We start from the raw sequence: 21541 nt of genomic DNA on the forward strand, positions 1-21541 counted from the left end.
CGCCAAGAATAAAATTCTTACCCGCTCTCCCCTTCACCCAATTGAAGAAATATTTAGTACACGTATCCCCTTCCGCCATCCACCTTAACTTAGCCCTCTGTCTCCAGAAAATTGCCGCTACCTTTGAAAACTCACGTACCTCCTCATTTGTTTTAGTATACAACTCGGAATTACCATTTAGGACAGCTTCCTCCATTCCCTTTTCCAACTTGATATCAAAATCATCCCATTTTTGTTTCCATTCTTGTCGTTTATCTAAAGCCCATTGTTTAACCCGTTGTCTCACCAAAGATAACTTTCTCGTAATCCGAAAAGTTGGTGATCCCCAGACTCTTAGCAACCATGCTTCCTTAATAATAGCAATACACTCTTCATACATTAAAACCCATGCATCAATCTTATAAGGCTTTTGTGATTTATTCTCCGTTAAATGTAGATCAAGTTCAATTGGCGCATGGTCCGAAATTTGAATTGGATAATGTTTAATTCCCGTATTTGGAAACAACAATAGCCAATCCTTTGAGCCCATAGCACGATCAATTCTCTCATATACACGTTTTACTCCTTGACGGTTATTACACCACGTAAAACGAGGTCCCTTGAAAGGGATATCAACCAATTGATTAGAGACCTTCCATAAATTGAAATCATATGCCCCATTTATTGATCTTGTATTCCTGCTATGCTTGTCACTCCCGTATTCAACTTGGTTAAAGTCCCCCATAATCAAGTACGGCTTATCCAAAGTCACCAAAACCTCCTCAAGCTCCTCAAGCACCGAATTCCTTAGACTACAACTCGGTGCCCCATAAAAGAGAACAAGATACCACAAACGACCATTACATTTTTCAACTAATAAGACAATAAAATTATTACAACTCAAAACATGGCTCATTTTGGCCTCAACTTTCCATCCTACCCACAACCCTCCTGAACTTCCCATGGCATCTATGCCACAATTATTCATAAAACCAAAAGCTCGAAAGAAAGGACTAATACTAGACGCATTACACTTAGTTTCAACTAGAAAGACAAAATCATAAGACTTAGAACTAACTAACGCTCTTAACTTCGGAATTGTAGGGGCGAGCGTGTTATTAAGACCCCTACAATTCCAAGTGAGTCCAATCATGGCAACGGAGGAGGTTGAGATGGTCCAACCTCCGCAAAACCTTCATTGTTGCTGGCGACAGATGAATCAGACGACACTTCAATTTCCATATCCGTAACAGCCAGACGAAAGCCTCCACCTCCAATTGCCTGCTTCCCATTTACCCTTCCTGCAACACACCTTTTCTTTGCTAGCTGAGTAAGGAACTCCCTTGCATCCTCCATAGTGTTAAGTGCTGTCTCAGGAATCTGTATATCATCAGTTTGTGTACAGCACTTACGCTTTCTTGCTGCCCTAATAGCTTCCTTATTGTCCTCAACACTGGTTGGTTTATAATAGCAGTCTGCCAGACCCATGAACCCATCAGAAATACTTGCAGCTCGCTTACCCTTGTCCATGTTTGCAATCAAGTTTGCAGAAGGAGTCACATAGGAAGGGAAGTCAAAGAATTTCCTCCGCTTAACACCAGCCCCCTCGCTAAAACCCTTTGCAGACTGAAGTCCTCCCTCTAAATCTCCCCTTATAGCAGCAGTTTCTATCACTTCCTTCAGAGGCATAACAGATGCTGATGCAGCCTCTAACTCTCCTGCTTTCCTAATTATTGCAGCAGGAATGATTGACAAATCCAGACCCAACCCCAGCTCAGCCCCCTCAACAGCCCCTGACTCACCCTCCTCCTGATTGGTCCCGTTCAAAGTTAACTCTGTGTTCACACAAACAGTTTCCCTATTCACTTCAGACAATTCTTCAGAAGTGGTTATCAGATTAATTGCTGAACTGTGGTGGAAAGCAGAGGACTCATCTGAGGTATTCTGGAAAACCAACCAACTACTTGGATAAGAGTCTGTCTCCCCCTCCCTCTCAGCCTGGTCATTCCCAGCTCCAATCCCTCCTGCCAAAACAGGCTCAGAGTCAGAACTAATCTCTATTACACCCGCAGCCTCTTCAAACCCCTCAGCATCTTCATTGCCACCATCTCCCATTTCAACATCAGTACCCATCAGCCCTTGCTCCCCCTCCACGTGATAGTGGTAGATTATTGGTATCCCACCTGGAGGTGGGTCAAACGTTTGGTTATATCCACGCTCATCATCTTGAACCCTTGCCCATTCAACATCATCCTCCACACGGTAGGCAATTGCTTCCTGAATCCTTAAATCCCTATCTAAAGTACCCCTCACAGTACCCCTTCCACTGAACACCACATAAGGATCACCTGCCTGAACATGTTGCAGGAAACCATGGACCTCAGCAGGTGGCACCGGTTCCTCAAAATCCTCCCCAGCACTAAAATAAGCTTCCTGATTCTGACCACTACCCTCACCAGGTAGCCAACCCCCTGCACCAGGCCTAGACTGACCCCTAGAAGAGCCCTGCCCTGCTTCCCTTTCACTCCTAGTAACAGTTTCCCCACGCCCATTATCCCCATTCATCTCATTATTCCCCTCATCAGCTTGAACATTAACATGTTGTTGTGTTTGTTTGTTTCCCCCCCCCCTGTCGTTCCTCCATAACCATGTCCTCCCCTCCCAAATTCCCAGCCGCAACATGCTGCCCAGCATCTCCAGGAATCCCAACACCACCCTCAGCTCCCAAATGAACACCTCCTTGTCCCACTTGAAAAATAATTGGTCCAGCAAACGGTTGAGCCGTTACTGCAAAGCTCATACCAGGCAGTACACGGCCACCTGGAGTAATGCCCAAATCAAAATTTACTGCCCTCTCTCTTGGGCGCCTTCTTAGATTGTCAGTAGCAACCCTTCTGTTTCCCAGTTCCAACCTCGATGAAACATATCTAGTAGTGCATGGAGTAGCTCTCAAGTCCATGTTGAACATAGTATGGTTGCTTTGCGCCTGAAACACCACAAATCCACGCTCCACAGACCTATCTAACAACCCATTAATAGACGAAACCACAGTTGCTAAAGACTCCCTACACTGAACTCCCTGATGCCCAACTTTCCCACATCTGACACAATATTTAAACACCTCCTCGTATTTAAACTGGATCCACAACAGGTGACCCCCATCCATAGCTAAGAAGAAGCCAGGCATCAACGGCTCATTCAACTTTAAACACACCCTCAATCTCAAATAATCATTTCTTGGTAAAACTTCAAAAGGCTCCACTTGATAATGATGACTTAGTAACATACCTGCAACATGAAGCTATTTTGTTTACTAATAATGATAAATCAATGTTAGATTGTTACTTTGTTAGTTAGACCATCATCAAGCAGTGGCCGCGCTAACTAGGTCGCGACCCGATTTTACTCTTAATCCCACCTTATTAACCTTGACCCATTTTCACCCTCTCAAGCATGTAGAACGTCAAAAAATTGAGGGGTACCATGTAGAATATCCCTAAAAAAAAATTACCCCAATATTTTACGACTATATTAATCTTATGTTGTACTTTACGAAAAAAATATTAAATAACAACGTTATAATTTTGAAAAGTGATGAGACGATTTCATTAACAATTTAAAAAAAATATTGAAAAACATGATTCGACATATAAAATACCGCATATATTTTTTTTAAAAGACATTAAATCCTACGAAATGATAAAATGCATTAAAAACAAATTCTAGTTACGAAAGTTTTCCCAAATTCTAGTTACGAAAGTAGAGTAGAGTAGTGTAGATTAGTGTAGAGTAGTTTTTTTTTATTGTTGGGTTATTCTCATTGGTACCCTCGAATTATCCACTTTTCTCACTGGTACCCTCGCCTTTTCATAATCTCCAATTATACCCCTTAACTTTCTTCTTTACTCCCAACTGTTACCATAACTATTTTCCGTCAAATATTTCCGTTAGATTTTGTGACTCAGCTGCTAAATGTACATTCTCTCTCTCCCAAAATCCACTCTAAAAGCTCACTGTAAGCCTACCTCATTTTCCTTTCGCAGTTTGGCTATGGTGATGACATCTCATTTTAACTTTCTATATACAACTAATATACTGAATATACTCCATTTGATTCTCGACATTCGTTGATATCTCCAATTAGAAGATGAATAACTCAATTTCTCTTTTCCAGGTTTGTCTGACATCTAACTTTTAATCATTTGTACCATGATTGTTTTTCATGTTTAAATTTGCAATTTCTATGGTTTTCTTTGTTGGGTTTAATAACAAATCACTAGTCTATTGTTTCTGATTCTTTTTGGAGAATGATAAATGTGATGTACAATAAATCTCTTTTAAGACGGATATATCCGTCTTAAGATTAAAACGGGTTAAATAATCTACCACTTGAATAGGTAAGACAAGTCGCATGCTATTTGACATGTCTTAAGCTTAAGACGGATAATACCGTCTTAATAGAGCTTTTGTGAAGTAATTAAAGGCTAAAGCTAGATACTTGGAATTAAAGGAGGGAGCCTAGCAAATTTGACAATAGATGAATGTGTTTCTCAAACAAAAACTTTCATGTTTCATAGCAACAATTCTTGATCTTGTCTTCCTGTTTGTAAAGACATGCCAGTTTCATGTTTTAGAACCAAAACAAAACATTACAGCAGCTGCTAAAGACATAAAGGAGATTGGTCTTCTTGCTAACTAGCATTCCATATCAGTCATAATACAAAATCAACTGCTATTATATCAGCAATTCTTCATCTTGTCTTCCTCTTATGAACCTTGCTTGATGAACCATGGATCGAAGCCGCTGCTGATGTCTGGGTGTTGACAATTTCAGCTGCAAATTTTATTTCAGTATTGCCCAAAACTGCACCCTCTAAGTCTTCTAGTGAGTCAAAAAGTTTGATATGTGACTTGCCACTCATCTTGTTACAACGATTGGTAATCTTACCTTGCATTTCTCCCCTCTCTTTTGCAGTTTGATGTGACTTGTCACTCATGTGTGTGTTGATAAATTTGACGAAGAATCAGAAAAACAAGTAGAGGAAGTTGAGTAGGGCAAAGAGGAAGTTGAATAGGGCAAACAAGCAGAGGTAGCAGGAATATATGAATTTTAATCGTGGATTTTGGGAGGGAGATATATAGTACACGTTGTCAAAAATCTAACGGAAGTATTTGACGGAAAATAGTTATGGTAACAGTTGGGAGTAAAGAAGAAAGTTAAGGGGTATAATTGGAGATTATGAAAAGGCGAGGGTACCAGTGAGAAAAGTGGATAACTCGAGGGTACCAATGGGAATAACCCTTTATTGTTTTATAATTGTTCAAGCAATAAGAAATTGACACATAGAAGGTCAATATGACCATCACTTTTGACCAAACTTGGTCACAAATTGACCATTTCTTATTTTTGGTCACAAATTGACCACCTTTGGTCACACATTAACAATACTAATGACATGATTAACCATGACCAAGCAATTGACCTTGCTTGGGGATGGTCTTAGGCGACTCGATAATTTGTCGATAAATGATCCATTAAAATTACCCTTATAACACCTTTTATAATAAAAAGAAAAGTTTCCGACTGTTTACAGTACCTCGTAATAGAATCTGGGATAATACTACCATTATTAATGATTTTAAGTTCGTTAGAATGCCTTATTTTGGTAATAATCTATAAAATATAATTAAAAAGTTACCCTAAAATGACAAATAAACGCCACCTAGACAAAGCCATGATCCAAAAAGCCACCTAGATTAAAATTTAATGTGACGTGGCATATTTAAATGTGATGATGCATATTTTTAATGTGACATGGCGAATTAATGTGACATGATTATCAATTTATTATTACATGACATTAATTTAAATCATTTATCTATAAATTAATTTAATTCACTTATATATGTATATATTAAAGGATATTATCATTATTCTTAAATTAATTTTGTATATTAAATATATTATCTTCCAAAATTTATATAACCCTTATAAATTTACATCAAATTTCATAATTTATAATTAATATTGACATTTTAATTGAAATATTTGTAATAAAACATGTTAATAAATTTCATAATTTATAATTGAAATTAAAATTTTAATTGAAATTTTTGTAATAAAACATGTTAAAGGATTAATTAAACCTCTTCATATTACTAAACACTCACCATTATTAACATTTTCCTATTTAATTCATTGTTTGTAAAATTTTTGTAATAAAACATGTTAATAAATTAATTAAACCTCTTCATATTACTTAACACCCACCATTATTAACATTTTCCTATTTAATTTATTTTTTTAATTAACCATGGTAATAAATTGATTAAAACTCTTCATAATACTTAACACACACCAAATTAATTACAAATTTACATCAAATTTCATAATTTATAATTAGTATTGACATTTTAATTAAATTTTTTTAAAAAAACCATGTTAATAAATTTCATAATTTATAATTAAAATTGAAATTTTAATTGAAATTTTTGTATAAACCATATTAAGGAATTAATTAAACCTCTTCATATTACTAAACACTCACCATTATTAATATTTTCCTATTTAATTCATTCACTACTACAAATCCAGGCAACCACAACGGCCCTTTAACAACGCTTATTCAAGAAAATCACCAAAAGACGTTGTAGAATGGATAATTATCTTTGCGCAAAATTTTACTAAACTTAATTACAACGGTTATGTGTTGTTAACCATTGTTATTGGTTTTAACAACGGGTCAAACTTGCAAAACCGTTGTTAATATAAAAACTAATAATAACAGATTACTCTGTAATACATTATAACCGTTGTTAATAATTTAGCGCAAAATTAGTGAAAAGTAATTACAACGGTTATATTAGTACCCGTTGTTATTATGTTTTAACAACGGTTCTAGATGCAATAACCGTTGTTATTGAAGTTAGTTCTAAAGAACAACAGATCGCTTTATTCTGCTATACGCTACAAAACACAAACACAAGCTAATTAATACTGCTACACAAATATCATCCTCCATTCCTCCCTGATCGTCTCTCTCTGTCTTCATCTCCATCATTGTTGTTACCGTCTTCTCTCCCTCATCGTGTTTATCAATCATGTATATATGTTTCTTAGTTTATTAACTATTTCTTATTAAGATTTTCAAGCTATATATAGATATAGGATTGTTCAATTTTCTGGCCTATGAATGTCGATTATTTTTGAATTTGTGAATTTGTTGGGTTATTATCTAATTTGTTGATAATTTAGTTTAATTGATTTCCTGAATTTCGTTTATTTGTTTACCTATTATTGGATTTTATGAATTAGTTGCCTATATATTACGAATGTAGAAAAATGACTCGAACTTAGATGATTGCTGCAAATATGATTGACCCCGACTATAAGGATGGTTTAGCTGAATTTTATGAAGGCGTTGTGATCAATTTGAAAGGTTCTTCTAGTATTCCATGTCATTGTGAAAGATGTGGTAATATTAGGTATATGGCTTTTCCGGACGTTAAAATACACCTAGAAATGTGGAGATTTAGTCGATCCTATACACGTTGATTTTTCATGGGGAACCATTAGAGGACGAAAATAGCGTTGAAGAAGATGATGTTGAGGTATACGAAAGGCTAACTGATGATCCTAAGTTTGTCGAGTTTTTTGAGTTGGAAGAGTTGGAAGCAGACCAGTTGAATGTTGGGTCTATAGATAATGAAGAGAATGATGATGAGTCGAATGCTTTTGAAGATATAGGTGATGACACTATTAATTGGGATAACCTTAACAACATGTGTGAGAAGTTGTGTGAGTCTAAAGCACCTTTGTATCCTGGTTGTAAGTTCACAAAAATGTCGGCTGTGGTGAAGTTGTATAATATGAAGGGGGCAAATGGGGTGAGTGACACGTGTTTCACTAGTTTTTTAGCCTTTATAAAGGAGTTGCTTCTAGTTCCTGCTGCTGAGATTACTGCTACTCCTGAGGAAATTCAGCATCAGATTCAGGTGGTCTGGAATAAGGATGGCACTTATGGGCAAGTTAATACTCCAGTGAGGCCTGTTGTTTCCTTGAGCAGGACTGCTATTATCAGGGCAGGCCAGCAGTCTTCAAAGCTTTCTCAATACACTTTTTTGGATGCAATGAATAATGCTACACCCAAAGTAGGAATTGGCACGAAAGGTAGTGTATTACTCCCAAGGGGGAGTAATGCATAACATTGGATTTATGAATGTTAGGGGATTAAATAGTCCTGTCAAGCAGAAATTTGTTAAGTGGTTTATGCACTCTCATAATGTAGGACTTTTTGGTCTCCTTGAGACCAAGGTAAAACCTAGGTCTCTAAATAAGATCCATATGAATATTTGTGATGGTTGGTCTATTACTACAAATACTGCTTATCACCCTGGTGGAAGAGTTTGGGTTTTATGGAACCCTCAAAAATTTAAAATACAACTGCCGTTTTACAGTGCCCAAATGATACACATGAAAGTTACTGATTCTAGCCTCAATTTTGATTTCTTTTGTTCTATGATTTATGCTTTTAATGATCTCAATGAAAGGAAGTCTTTATGGAAAGATCTAAATCAAATGTCTACTCAGTAACAAGGTCCTTGGGTTCTTTGTGGAGACTTTAATTATGTGTTATCCCCAACTGAGAGACTGGGTGGACATACTAGTAATGAGGAGATGCAGGATTTTCAAAATTGTATAAACTATTGTGGACTGATTGATAGCCTGGCTATTGGTTCTCTCTACACATGGAATAACAAGCAAGATCCAAACACACGAGTTTACTCTAGACTGGATAGGGTTCTTGTTAACCAGGATTGGTTAACTACCAGGAGGGATTCTTTTGCCCAGTTTTACAATGAAGGTCTTTTGGATCATACTCCTTGCATTATTCAGGATTCCACTAGTGCTTTGAATGGAAGAAGAAGCTTTAAATATTTCACTAAGTGGAGTCAGGTTGGAAATTGTATCCCTTGTGTGCAACATCATTGGCATGTATCCTATCAGGAAACAAAAATGTATCAAGTTGTGATAAAATTGAAGAGCTTGAAGAAACCTTTGAAAGCATTGAATAGAGAGCTTTTTGCTGATATTGAGAACAATGCAGTTCATGCTTGGAAACATTTGGATAGTTTACAGACAAGTTTAAAGCAAAATCCAACTGATCCTAGTCTTATACTTCAAGAAATAGAAACTGCAAAGGTGTACAGAGATTTACAACAGGCTGCTGATAGTTTTCTTCTCCAAAAGTCCAAAGCCACTTGGGTCAATTTGGGAGATGACAACACAAGCTACTTCCATAAGATTCTGAAAGGGAGATATACAAAGAATAAAGTGCTAAAGATTGTTGATATTGATGGTAAGGAGCATTATGATGGTGACCATATCCAGCAGGCTTTCTTGCAGTACTATAAATTACTGCTGGGAACTGCATCCTCTACTTCTCCAGTTTGTAAGAGTGTAGTTCAACAGGGTAACATTTGCACTGATGCCCACTGGCAAATCCTGTTATCACCTGTGCATAAAAAAGAAATTCAGGAGGCCTTGTTTTCTATCCCTAATCATAAGGCTCCTGGGCTAGATGGATTTTCTAGTTCCTTTTATAAAGATGCCTGGCATGTGGTTGGTGAGGAGGTATGTGATGCTATTATTGATTTCTTCCATACTGGCAAACTTCTAAAACAGGTTAACCATACTTTTATTACCTTATTGCCTAAGTGTGAACTTCCTCAAGATGTGACTCAATTTAGGCCCATTGCTTGTTGTAATGTCATCTATAAAGTGATTTCTAAGTTACTTTGCAATAGGCTTTCCCTTGTCTTACCTGATATCATTAGTGAAACTCAAGGTGGGTTTATTAAAGGAAGGAATATAATTGAAAACGTCCTTATTTGTCAGGATTTAGTTAGACTGTACAATAAGAAGTCTATCTCTCCTAGATGTTTGATCAAGGCAGATTTGAAAAAGGCTTATGATTCTGTTTATTGGGGTTTCTTGGATCAAATGCTGGTTGCTCTGAATTTTCCTCCTAAATTTATCAGGTTAATTATGGAGTGTGTCAAGTCTGCTTCTTATTCTCTGGTGCTTAATGGTCTAAATTTTGGATTTTTTAAAGGGGCTAAAGGTTTAAGGCAAGGGGGACCCTATTTATCCCTTGTTATTCACCATTACTATGGAGTATTTGAGTAGAGTCCTGAATCATGTGACTACTACTATGAAGTTCAAATTTCATCCGTTGTGTGGTCATCTCAAATTATCTCACCTAATGTTTGCTGATGACCTCCTTATGTTCTCAAAAGGAGATGTTACTTCTATCATGATTTTTCTACGTGCTTTTGCAACATTCTCAGCTGCTACTGGATTACAGATGAACACCACCAAGTCCAATATTTACTTTAATGGAGTCTCAGAGCATCTCAAATCTGATATTTTACAAGTCTTTGGTTTTTATGAGGGGAGTGTTCCATTTAAATATCTTGGAGTGCCTGTGTCTGCAGGAAGATTGAGTGTAAGACAATGTGTTGTCCTTATTGATAATGTTGTGGCCAGGATTAGAACTTTTGGTACAAGACAGTTATCATATGCAGGCAGGCTCACCCTTGTAAACTCTGTTTTGACCACTCTTTATAACTATTGGGCCATTGTTTTCATCATCCCAAAAGGAGTTTTTAGGAGGATTGATGCAATTTGCAGGAACTACCTATGGGAGGGTGGTCCTGATTACATCAAAGTTCCCATGGTCAGTTGGTAAAAAGTTTGTACACCAAAGTGTGAAGGTGGATTGGGGATCAAGGATAGCTATGCTTGGAATATTGCCACCATTGGGAAGCTTGTTTGGTGGATTTTTACTAAGCCTGATAGTTTGTGGGTCAAGTGGGTTGATCACTTATATATAAAAGGAGGTAACTGGCTCACCTATATTCCTGCACCTGATGCTACCTGGAGTTGGAAGACAATTTGCAGGGTGAAGGATGCACTGCAAGCTGCCTATTCTGCTGGGCAGTGGCTCCCTAATCCTGCAGGTTATACAATTTTCAGTGGTTATAGCTAGTGTAGAGTTACTCAACCTGTTGTGACTTGGAAGGACTCTGTTTGGAATAATTGGTGTTTACCTAGACATAATTTTATCAATTGGCTAATGGCAAGGAAGACTCTTAAGTTGAAGGATAAACTCTACAGTCTGGGGATTTGTGCAGATGATATCTGTTTGTTATGTGCAGGGGCTACTGAAACACATGATCACCTTATGTACCAGTACCCTTATACTGTACATTTGTTGGGCAGGATCAGTTCTTGTTTGCAACTAGTCCTCCCTGTTCAGCATACTTTGGATTGGATTCAAGGAAAACCATGGTCTAAAGTAAAAAAAAGAGTGTCTAATGCTTGGGTTCAGGCAGCATATTACAGCATATGGCATCAACGCAATCAAGTAAGGGTGGAAGGGTTTCTGTTGCACCCAAACCAAGTGATGGAGAATATTAGAAGCCTATTAAAAACTCGTTCTATTTACTGGCAAAGAAATGTAATGTAAGATAGAGATAAACCAACTGTTAAATGCCATAGTCATTGTGCAAATTGTAACCAAATGTTGGTAGTTGGTAATAGTTTGTTTGCTCTTTAATGAAAGCTTACCTTTTACAAAAAAAAAAAAGGAGTTGCTTCCAGATGGTAATGTTCTACCTGTTAAGACATATGAGGCTAAAAAACTAATAAAAGGAGTGGTATGAAATATGAGAAAATACATGCATGTCCAAATGATTGCATATTGTATCGAAAATTATATCAAAACTTAACCAATTGCCCTAAATATTTGGAGTGGCGTTATAAGGATAAGGAAGAGATCATGGCTAAGATGTTGTGGTATTTTCCAGTGATACCAAGATTCATAAGGATTTATGCGAATCCCGATGATTCAAAAATGTTAACTTGGCATGAAACTGGAAGAATAAATGATGGAAAGCTAAGACACCCGGCAGATGGTATGCAATGGAAATCGTTCGACGCTAAGTATCCCGAGTTCGGCAATGAACCTAGAAACTTACGTCTAGCATTGTCCACTGATGGAATGAACCCACACGGAAACATGAGTAGCCAACATAGTACTTGGCCAGTAGTGTTGGCTATTTATAACTTACCTCCATATGTGTGCATGAAAAGAAAGTATTTGATGTTGTCGTTGTTAATTTCCGGCCCTAAACAACCTGGAAATGATATATATGTCTATTTGGAACCTCTTCTAGATGATTTGCAAATGTTTTGGGATAGTGGGATAGAAGTATTTGATGCATATAAGAACGAAACTTTCAATTTGAGAGCGATGTTATTGTGTACAATATCTGACTATCCGGCTTATGGCGACCTTTCTGGGCACACAGTTCATGGGAAAGAGGCTTGTCCATTGTGTGGGGAGGATATCGAGTCTGAGTACTTGAAGTCTTCTCGTAAGTATGTGTATATGAGAAATAGGAGGTTCTTGTATCATGACCATTGTTATCGCAAGATGCAGAAAGCTTTCAATGGAAGACAAGAACTTCGTCAACCTCCTAGAATTTTGAGTAGGCATGAAGTTTATCAGAAAGTAAAGCATATTGAGATAAATTATGGGAAGAAGAGCGGCTCTAAATTGTCTACTCGTGGGTATAAGAAAAGATCCATATTTTTGGATAAACTTCCATATTGGCCTGACCCGGAGGTCAGTCATTGCCTCGATTTCATGCACATTGAGAAAAATGTCTGTGATAATATTATCAATACCCTTCTGAATGTTCCCGGTAAAACAAAGGATAACGCCGCAGCTAGGGAAGATATGAAAATTATGGGTATTAGGCTAGAGCTGGCACCACAGAAGAGAGGTAATCGTACATTTTTACCCCCAACAGCTTATACCTTTTCACGGAATGAGAAAAAAGAGTTATGTGCATGCTTGAATGGAATTAAAGTGTCACATGGTTATTCGTCGAACATCAAAAGCCTAGTATCGATGCAAGACCTAAAACTCACCGGGTTAAAGTCACATGATTGTCACACTTTGATGCAACAATTACTACCTATGGCTATTCGTTCCATTTTACCTTAAAAGGTAAGATATGCTATAACTAGATTCTATCTCTTCTTCCAGTCCATATGCGAGAAAGTCATCGATCCCGATGACGCGGATTCATTGCAGGACCTCGTTGTAACCTCTCTTTGTAAGTTGGAAATGTATTTTCCACCCTCTTTCTTCACTATCATGATTTATCTGACCATTCACTTGGTTAGGGAGATTTTTTACCTTGGTCCCGTGTACTTGAGATACCAGTATCCTTTCGAAAGATTGATGAAAGTCTACAAGGACTATACATCTAATCGGTATCGTTCGGAAGGTTGTATTGCTGAACGCGCTATTTTAGACGAAGCTCTTTCATATTGTTACGCTCATCTCTCCCCTGAGAAGTTGATTGGCGTTCCTAAGAATCGTCATAGTGACTGGATGACCGGAAAAGGTATTAGGGGTCGGGTTGAAAAAATTGTGACACGTGAAATGTTGCATTTAGCACATACGTATGTGCTAAACAAAGAAGATGAGGTGTAACCTTATATTCAACAACACAAAGATGAGCTCAAATACGATCACCCAAACAAGACCGAGAAGTGGATTGCAAACGAGCATACGAAGACGTTTGGAGAGTGGTTTAGGAATATTGTCTTAGAGTGTACGAATCAAACTGGTGATGACATCTCTCCTAGGTTACTACGTCTTGGTTTAGGTCCAAATGTCAGGGTCACCTTTTACAGCAGTTTTGCCATTAATGGATATACTTTTTACACCCGCGAGCAAGATGAGTTGAGCACAATGCAAAATAGTGGTGTGAGTTCTGAATTTGAGGCAATGCACTTTGCTACTTCAAAAGATAAAAAGCCTATTTGGGGAAAATGCCTTTATTATAGTGTTATTCAAGAAATATTGGTATTAAATTACATTGATTTCATAATGCCTTTGTTTCGATGTAACTGGGTTGATAACAACATCCACTGTGTCCGAAAGGATAAGATGGGATTTACGTTGGTCAATCTGGGTAAGGTTGGCAATAATAAGGATGATCCTTTCATAATGGCATCCCAAGCTAAAAAAGTGTTCTATGTCACCGATCCTATGGATAAGAAGTGGTCTGTTGTACTGTCTATAAGGAGTAGAAGGAGTAGTCCATCCGATAATGGTGATGATGATCAAGATGTCGTTTTTGAGGGAATGGATCACTCTACCACTGTATCTTATTTCGACGATGTTGACACTGATCATGAGGACACTGAAAGCATCGATATGCGTGATGACCATGGTGAAGGTATTTGGGTTAACGAAGAAACTATGACATCCAAGAAACGTCCCCGATCCTGAGATGGTCTATAATGTAAGTTATTAGCTTTTATTTTTATTTTTATTTTTTAAATATATATATCTTCCTTTTTTTTTTTAAATAACTCTCTCCACTGAACAGATTTGCATTTAGGAACTGCATATTTAATACAAACATAAAGCACTGATACTCTCGACGCTACTTATACAACAGTACTGGAAATCTTACAAGACCACAGGGTTACACATTACCTTTATTTAAGTTGCCTTTTCATACAGGCCCACGACACTGCTTATGATAGGCGGATACATACACACACAGTTTGACACTCAACAAATAACACACGACGTTGCTCGGAAGTTTCAGCCACAGATACGGACACATTTTGTAGGGGTTTTAGGGGTACATTGCTTGGAAAACAGCCACAACCTGGTTGTAGGCATCGACGCTTTCTGACCTGGCCGACTGCTGCCAATCAAAGATGGTCACATACGGCACTTGGACATAGTCCACGGTATTTTTCAGAAGCTCGGCATCCTCGTCTGTGGCTACCTAGAGGTATAGTTCGAGTGTTGATCTATTCGGAGCATTCCAGTCGTTCCTGCCATGGCCTCTGAGTTGAAACATCATGTCAAGCTTAAATGCTGATTACGCATGTGCGGTGATGTTCCAAACTGAATGAGTAGACTCCCTTTGAATCCCCATGGCCTTCATTGTGGCTTAATTTTCTTTGACAGAGTATCCTGCTCAATAAGCTTATTCCTCAAAGGATTAAAGCTTCGGCAAAAATTTTCCTTTGTCTATATCTATGTGGCCTGGGGCATTCATCGTTTCTGATGATATGGACGACCAATATTTTGAGTCATTTTCAGACCAGTAATTTGATGGTTTAATTTATTTGTGAGTTGTGGGGAGCTAATGGATACTGAGCTAATGGGATGCCGAGCTTCTGAATTTATATCAAGTTTGAGATGTGTTGCTGGAGTGTATGTATGTTGTCTTTAGCTTTTGGTAGCTTTAAAAAGTCAATAGAAGCAATGGTCATTGTTAAAGATTCCCAAATTTGCATGGCATGGTAAATCCTATAGATATGCAGTATATGCATGCTGGTGGTGTTGTCTTATTTTTTTGATCTTATTATTAGATGTGGATGTTGTTGTTGAAATTGCTGATTAAAGTTGTTATCTTTGTTGTATTATTCTGAGTTTGGATGTAATGCAATTCTGATAAAAATTTTTTTAAAAAAGTGTGAAACCATAACAACGGTTATATTGACATTACCCGTTGTAATTACTTTCAACAACGGTTATATTGACATTACCCGTTGTTATTACTTTCAACAATGGTTATATTGACATTACCCGTTGTTATTACTTTCAACAACGGTTGTAGTACTTCTACCCGATGTCATTGCTTTTTTTTAGACATATTTCATTTTGGCGCACATTGGGTGAAAATATATTACAACGGGTATATTTTAACCGTTGTAATAAAGTTATGACAACGGTTGACTTTTATTGACCCGTTGTTATTAACATATCACAACGGTTTTGTTTTAAGGACCCGTTGTTAATAGTTTGTCTTAATAAAAAACTAATTTACAAACACATACAGGTATACAGCATACCACACAAACACAACACGAACACACACAACATCAGTTCAACCGTTGGTATCGTGAGTTTATTCTCTCTCCCCCGCTTTCTACATTCTCGTTGCCGGCCGTCGCCCAGTTTCCGACGCCCAGATTCCGTTGCCTTCCCTTATCATCCTGCTCGTTCTCTTTATCATCATCATCATCAGGCATGTTCACTTTTGTGTTTCGTCATTAGGGTTTTAAGATCATCTTTTTTGTTTTTTGTCTTCTTTGTTATATTTATCATCCCGCATCATCTACTTCATTCCTCTTATTAGGGTTTTAGGATTTTAGAAGTTCAAACTGTTGTTTTAAATTTTCATTCCTCTTTAGAGTTTTAGATACTCTGCAAGTCATTGTTCATTTCCTATTTCATTCATATTTAGGGTTTTAGGATTATCATGGGTGAAAAACGGAAATGAAGTCAAAAGAATAATAAGCCTGGTGAGAGGGGTGCTACGAAGTGCCCTGCAACCCTTACAGCTATAGCAGCTAAACAGCCGTTTAAAATAACATGGAACGAGAAGGGTTTCCCTACTGGTCCAAATGTGAAGGATTTATCCACTTGGATTGGAAGTTGCACAAGACAGTTTGTGCCTATCCATTTAGATGAAATTAGGAATTTGAATCCAAAATTGGCGCAGTTATTCTTGGATCGTATAAAGGAAGCCTTTGATATTGCCGAATGCTATGATAAGTATTTAATACAGAAGGCAGGGAGTGTCTTCAGGCAGTGGAAGTGTGAGGTTGTATGTGGACAAGGAGACGGGGGAGATGCGTAAGAGCCCATCGTCAAACAAGTGTCCCACCATCACTCAGGAACAATGGGATCTTTTCAAAGCGATTCGAACTAGTGAGAAGTTTGAGGTTAAATATCCTCGCCTTTTAATGATTTACCTATCATTTTTTTAATTAATGAGTTCTCTATAATTTTTTTATTATCTCATCTACTTGCGCTTTTATATAATTTGAAGGCCGTTAGCAAAAGAAATCGTGCTAACATTTCATGCAAGAAGGGGAAATGGTATGGTTCTCGAGGCGGTTACATATTGATAGAAGACCAACTTGTAAGTAGCATGCATCCCCTTATTTATTTGATTTTTTTAATCACACTTGGACTTGATACACATTTATATATATAACTGTTACCATGTTAATGTGTAGGTGGCAAAGGGAGTGACCGACTTGAATCGGCATGTAACTTATAAAGAAGAGCACACGCCTAAAAGATCCCGACCGTGTGACAAATATGATCAGAAAGTGTTGGCCAACATAGTAAGCATTATTTTATTAAGACGAGTTCATTACTAACTTTATTATTTTAGTCACAAATATAATTTGAAGTTTATTTAAAATATTATAGGAGAAGGTAGAAGAAGGAGGTAGAAGAAGGGAAATTCACTCCCAATGGTCGTGATGACGTTCTTGCTAGAGCGATCGGCCGACCCGAACATCCAGGTCGATTGAGGGGCGTCCCGTTACAGGTTGGAGTCACGAAATATTATGGGACAACTGCCCCGAAAAAGAATAAAAGGAAGGCTAAGGCTGAGAAGGCTGACATGGTACCATTTATTCTATTATTTTCATTTAAGTTCACATGTTATTGTTTTAAACAAATTGCTGAAATATTACATTCTTGGCACGCAGGTTCAGTTATTGGCTTCCGTGATACTAAAGATGAATTCTGGAGGCAAGCCTTCCGAAGAAGAATTGAAGATGATGGAGGATGTCATTAAAGGGGGTAAGGTACAACAGATTGGTCAAGAGGCCGAGAACACTACTACCTTGGCAATACATGAGAAGGAAGTATCGGTCAACAAGATTGAGAAAGATCGGTACCTCGCTCCGAAGTTGTAACAACTAAAGCCGATAAGGTAAATATATGACTTCCTTATTTTTCTTTTCTTTTTTTTTGGGTAAGATCAGGGGGTGTGTTCCCTGCCAGCTCTAATGCTATAACTTCTGACATCGTGCCATTGATTAATTTTGTTAGGTAAATGAGTCTGAAAAGGAGATGCAACTTGAGTTATCCGCCACAGCTGACAATAATTAGGGGATGCAACTTGAGAAGACGGCTGATGGAAAACAGCAGCATACATCCCCTTCAAATCAGTTCACAGTTTTCGGCAAGGTATGCATGAAGTCTTTAATTAGTGAAATTTATATGAATTCTATTAAATTTTGGGATATAATATATAATGTATGTGTATTCTTCAGGCCGTAAACAGGAAGGTAGTTATTTTTGCTGACCCTAAATCCGCGAAACCTGTTCGTGTTGGTCGGGGTCTCGTAGACTTTCCCACCAAATCAGCGGAAACTTTATTGGTTCATGGCGAAAAACTTTTGCCGAATCATAGAAAAGTGGAGATAACTCAAGTCTTAGAAGGCCATGAAAAATTTCAACCGCCCGTTAAGTCAGAACGACATTACCATTCTGGCAGATGCGGTTGGAAGTTTCATCCAATGGCCTGAATCTCACATCTTCCTGGCTCATTCGTCTCCGCCTCAACCGGAAGCAGTTGGGGTTAGAAAAAATACCTTTATATGTTAAATTTTTATATGTTAAATTTATATGTTATTTTTTTTTTGTAGGGAACAAAAAACACGGATAAGCCTAAATCCCCAGACATGCCAACTATCTCGCCGAAACAACAACTTGATGAGGTATTTAATTAACTTCTCCATTTTTTTAAAAACCTCCCTTTATTTATATTTTTTCTGTATTTCTAAAACCATGGAAATTTTGTGTAGGGGACAAAAAAGACGGATAAGCCTAAGTCCCCAGACATACCTACTACTGCCTCATCATTGAAAGAGCAGGTTGATGAGGTATTTAGTTAAGTACTCTTTTATTTTTATTACTCCAACTAGGATATGTTACCTTTGGATTTTTTATTATTTTATTTATCTACATGTATAGGCTGGTGGTAGTAGCACAAAAAGAGAAAAGCATTATTTCCCCGCACTGAAAGATGTTAGGAGTATTCTCCACTAATTTTTCTGGGAGCGAATTCATGCTAAAAGTAAGAACACTGACGATGAGGAAACTGTATTTGGAGGCTAGCCGTCGGATAGAAAACGAGCAATTGATAATTATTTCGCTCGATGAGGATATTTTAGGGATTGAGCGCGAAGCAATTCTGTCATGGGAGCTGCTAGCCATTTGGGCTGGCCTTGACGAGATTGATGTCCAACACCTATTTGTTTGGATGAAGTAAGTTTCTTAATAAATCATTTCATATTCTAATATTCTGACTAGATAGTGTTTTAAATACCGGAATTAATACCGTAATAATGTAGGTTCTTGAAATCGAAAGTGATCCCCGAGAACAAGATTCCATGTGATCAATACGGATTCCTATGCCCCTATATTTTATCTATGCATATCGCGTTGATTCCGTACGAAGATCGGGTAATTTATATTGCTCGGGAATTGGCGACAAACAAAAAGCTCATATTTGCCCGCTTATAATAAAATCGGGTAATAAACAAATTAATATTACGATTCCACCTACAATTGCATTTTCATAACTAATATATGTACTTGTTAATAATGATGATGTCTCTTGATGTAGGACTCTTTGCATAGAGAACCAAACGAGACCTTTAAGGGCTTGATTATTAAGTAAATTTATAATACTGATTTATTTATAATAGCATTAAGTTTCAATTTTTATTTATAGCAAAAAGCTCATTTTTGCCCCAAAAATATGAGTTTTGCCTCTTTTTTATATATATATATATATATATATATATATATATATATATATATATATATATATATATATATATATATATATATATATATAGGCCGGATCCGGTGAGGCACCTCATTACGGCGAGGCGGCCGGTCTCATCAAATTCATTCATGTTGGGGCGGTGAATGAATGTTGCGCTTCAAATTTGGGCTCAAAATTTGGCCCTTGACTTTATTATATCCCAAATATTAAAAAACACGGTACTCAAATTTTCTTCATCATCAAGCTACAGTTCTTCTTATACTTGCAGCCATCTTTCCCAAATCTCCTCCATAACCTAATCAATAGCAGCGATTGTTCGTAAATTCCAATTGCAGCGATTTGCCGATCAACACAGCTACAACAATATCGTGTTTTGATCAACAATCTACAACAAGGAAACAGGTATTTTAGCAAATTGATCGACAATTGCAGTTATGATGATATTGTGCGATAATTTCAGAAGATTTGGTTCGAATTTCATCAAATTGAGCGATTTTGTAAATATAATGTTCGAAATTGATGCAGATTGCGCGATTTCCTTTACCTAGCGATTTTGTACTACTTATTACATAATTTTTGACGATTTTTGCAGCTCAAATTGCCATGGAGATTGTAGATAAAACAATGGTTGATGATAATTTTTGACGATTTGAGAATGGGTGCAATTTTCAAGAAGATATTTTTTTTAGAAATTTCATTCATAGCCACCTACTTACTCAGCAATAATGATGGCAGAAGCAATCATTCTGCCAATTGCTAAATCCATTCTTCAGAAACTTGCTTCTTTGGCTGGTGAACCATCAGTGCCATTTGGGCCGATGCTGAGGCGAAGCAGTATGCTAGCGAGGCAATTCAAGTCTGGTTGAGAGACCTTAAAGGGTGTTGTTTATGATATAGATGACCCTTTTTGGATGAAGTTGCTTATGATGCTCTTCAATCTTCATACAAGTGTTAACAAATGAGATACTATTTCTCCTCCTCAAACCCCCTCATTTCCTAATTTGATTAACGCTCTACGTGAAAAGCTAGTCCACGTAGCCTGTTTGGTGCCAAGATTAACAGGTTGCATTCTGTAAGAGACTTGTGGCTTGACTCCTCTAAGGAGCTAGTTTCGTAGTGGGATTCGACATCTCAAGTGTTTGCAGACAGTCTTCAGTCAGCTGCAAAGTCACTTCAGTAGTATCTCCTGATACAAGTTTGTGAAGGTTTAATTGAGCTACTAGAATGGTTACAATCATTTATATGTAATGTCCTTAATCTATCCGCTCTGCCAAAGGGGATTCACATCTCAAGTGTTTGGCAGGAGATGGACATTAGGAAGTGCCCACATGTAACAAGAAGATGTGATGTCTCTTCCTAACCTCTAATACGACATGTTCCCGTTATTCAACTCGACGGTGAAGATATATCTTGGTCTTTTTGGGCTCTCTTTGTAAGTAACCATCACGTCACGAGACAGTGAAGCTAGTGAAAAGTTCTGGCCTTCAAAATCTGGTAGTCTTAAGTGTGAAAGTTTTGTGTAATTTTTTGTACAATATTTACCTTTTTGATGGAAGTGTCCCATAGTTTGAAATATGTACATTGTTCCCAAATTAGTGTGACTAAATTGTATATAAGTGTGGTTGCGTCCACTGTGTTGATGATAATCAAAGAATCAGAAGATGTAAAGTAGAGATAATAAGTGGTTAAAATCACCTATTTTGCTCTTTTCTTTATTAGGTGAATCTCAGACTTTGTTTTGTGAATCTCAGACCTTGTTTAGTGAATCTTAGAGCTTGTTTTGTGAAATTTGGTCATCATAAGTGGTTAAAATCAAGTTTTTTGCTCTTTTCTTTATTAGGTGAATCTCAAA

The 21541-nt window shown here is 37.3% G+C and overlaps 1 long non-coding RNA gene across 1 annotated transcript; it reads left to right on the forward strand.

The window, feature by feature from the left end:
- Positions 1-19895: 19895 nt before the first annotated feature.
- LOC141621286 (uncharacterized) lies at positions 19896-21264 on the forward strand. Its single transcript, XR_012532193.1, has 2 exons — positions 19896-20091; positions 20282-21264. It is a non-coding gene; the product is annotated as an uncharacterized LOC141621286 (long non-coding RNA).
- The last annotated feature ends 277 nt before the right edge of the window (positions 21265-21541 follow it).

Source organism: Silene latifolia, chromosome X (genome assembly GCF_048544455.1).
Source record: "Silene latifolia isolate original U9 population chromosome X, ASM4854445v1, whole genome shotgun sequence".
NCBI lineage: Eukaryota > Viridiplantae > Streptophyta > Magnoliopsida > Caryophyllales > Caryophyllaceae > Silene > Silene latifolia.